The following is a 3,133-nucleotide window of genomic DNA, read 5'->3' on the forward strand; positions in this document are numbered from 1 at the left end:
CTTACTTAGTGGAGAAGAGGAGAGAAGTTTCCACAGCTTAGCAGAGCTGCACACACTTATATGTGACCAAAAACTTAAAAAAGAGAGATAAGAACATGTTTGTAACAGAAGTCCAAGATTATGAGATGCATTATTTGAATGCCTGGCCAAAGAGATAGCAACAAGGCCCAATATTTCTGCATGATTTTGTTGTGACAAAGACTATTATAGAATACCCAAAACGTGTCACTCCTATAGTTTTGAATGGGGAAAAATGCAACGCTCAATTTGGCCGCTCTATCAAAGGAAGCCCCGCATTCTGAATGAAAGAGCCAATCGCTAATCGGTAAAGTCAGCGCGTCACTGCAGCTGCCGTTAGAAGTCCCGGTTGCTATAAAAACAGTCAAGGTTCTGAGACGCACGCTTATGACTGCGCATGCGCACTGGCTGGTCTAGCCTGAAAAATAAGCTTTTTTTAATGCTGTTTGAGCAAAAGAAACAACATTTATGAGACCGTTGTTGTCAGATTTCATTGGTGATTTCACATATGAAATTTAATCGGAAGCTTGATGAACAGTTTTGGAGAATTTGATGTTTCCCTATTCAAAGCGATAGCAGCTGCACTTGCATGCCCGAGAGGCGTTTCAAAGATGGCCGCCGAGTGACATGACTTGGTAAGCACGCGTGAGTCCACTATAATAATGCGTGTTTGAGTGCTCTTGACGCACTGATCGCACATTGTATTTATGCACAGGCACAGACATTTCCGTACATTCACGTTGTTTCAACACACATTCACGGTAATGTTTTGATTTGTCATGTTTATGTTGCTGTGTTTAGTTATACGGAATGGATCCGTGTACTTTAGTGTACTACTATATGCAGTCAGCAGTCGGTTGGTTTAGGTTTTTTTTTTTTGGCATCTCCATGTGGTCCTGTTCGGTATCGCAACTTGGCTTCTCTAAAATGTAAAAAAGCTCTATGGTGTTTGACTGTACACATACTATAAAATTCTGATTTTTTTTTTCTTTCATATGTTCTTATATGGGCTCCTTATATAATTTGGTTCTTTGGTGTCCTTTTGGAGTTTCTGTGACGGAAATGTTATGCCCCTTATCATACTGTGATGGAGCGACGAGACAAAAACATTAAAAAAAACATTATCAACGAGGCATTTGTTGCATCCAGTGGGGACATAATACGGATTATAATGAGTTATACTGTCTTTTTAAGCGCTGAGTTGCATCGCGCCGTGTAAACATAAAACCATGTCTGCATTTGTGATCGGAGAAATGACAAACAACAAGCGTACATTCACATTGTTTCCACACACATTCACGGTAATGTTTTGATTTGTCATGTTTATGTTGCTGTGTTTAGTTATACGGAATGGATCCGTGTACTTTAGTGTACTACTATATGCAGTCAGCAGTCGGTTGGTTTAGGTTTTTTTTTTTTGGCATCTCCATGTGGTCCTGTTCGGTATCGCAACTTGGCTTCTCTAAAATGTAAAAAAGCTCTATGGTGTTTGACTGTACACATACTATAAAATTCTGATTTTTTTTTTCTTTCATATGTTCTTATATGGGCTCCTTATATAATTTGGTTCTTTGGTGTCCTTTTGGAGTTTCTAAGTGTCCTTTTTTGGAAAGTCATCTAAATTTATCTTGAAAAAAGCTTGCAGAAAATATAGATTTTTGAGAATCACCCTTCAATCTTTTGGTTTACTTTGCTGGATATAGCAAATTATGACAAAATAAACATTTGAAACAAGATAAATGGTCTATGCTGTATCTTGAGGATAAGGCAGGGACCTGTTAGACATCAGTGACCTCTCTGACCTCAGTAGGTTCTGAAGCAGCAGTATCAGGAGAAATTTAGGGGTGGAGTTAACTGTGATTTCGGGAGCGGCCCTGGCAGGATCTTTGGGATCTGTGACAAGAACCTTTGGAGTGGCAGTGTGAGGGAACTCTGGGACCAGTGAAGGTATGAAAAGAGCATCCTGGGACTTTCAAGTCGGGAACCTCTGTGGGGCCTCAGCATCTGTGCAGAAAATTGGGAGAGATGTCTGATTTTTACCTTCAACTTCAGACCTGCTTTCTAAGATGAAAAACTGGGAATGATTCCTGCATTCCTGCTAGGCCAACTCTTATTAAGACACTCTTTTTTCTGTTTGTATGGTTAAGAATTACAATTATTCTTCTTTGTTGTAATGATGTTCTCAACATCTGAGAAGCCTGGCTAGAACCAGACATCAGCGTCCATCAAACTAATGTCACTGTTGTCTGGGAAAAGGCTGGTAATCATGGCAAACAGCAGCACCCCAAGCGACCACACTGTTGCCTGCTTCCCGTGGTACCTGCACTTCTCAAAATACTCCAGAAGGCAGTACATTGCTGTCCCTGATGTAATGTGATGCACCTGTGGTTGTTCTGCTAGGACACGGGTGTGATCTTCACATACAATTTAAGTGTGCCTGAACTGTACTTTTTTACTTTATTGAAACCACTGCGGGACATATGTAAAACACATGTGCAACTACCTGAAAAATGTTGTTCCCTTGCAGAACGCAAGCTTCTGGAGTGCACATAAGTCTGAAGTAGTGAATTTAGGTAAAGGGGCGCTGAGCCAGTGGTTGTTGTGTAGGCAAACATCAATGCCTTGAATTTTATGCGAGCAGCTATTGGTACAGTAGCTAGTGCAAATTGATGAACAGAGGTGTGACATGTGCTCTTTTCGGCTCATTAAAGACTAATTTTGCAGCTGAATTCTGGATTAGTTGCAGAGGTTTGATAGAACTGGCTGGAAGACCTGCCAAGACAGCATTGCAATTGTCCAGCCTGGATAGAACAAGAGCTTGAACAAGGAGTTGTGTTGCATGTTCTGAAAGAAAGGGTCTGATCTTCCTAATGTTGTATAAAGCAAATCTGCAGGACCGGGCAGTTTTAGCAATGTGGTCTGAGAAATGCATGTCTGCATTTGTGATCGGAGAAATGACAAACAACAAGCGCTACTCTACACTGCTCAAAACTCGCGTTTGAATCATGAGTGACAAATTCTTTAAATATGAAAACGTACTTACTAGGGCTGTCATCGTTAACGCGTTAACGCATGCGATTAATTTTACAATCCTTAACGCGTTAAAATAATTTAA

This window comes from Sinocyclocheilus anshuiensis, unplaced genomic scaffold (assembly GCF_001515605.1).
Source record: "Sinocyclocheilus anshuiensis isolate Anshui unplaced genomic scaffold, SAMN03320099.WGS_v1.1 scaffold922, whole genome shotgun sequence".
Taxonomy (NCBI): Eukaryota; Metazoa; Chordata; class Actinopteri; order Cypriniformes; family Cyprinidae; genus Sinocyclocheilus; species Sinocyclocheilus anshuiensis.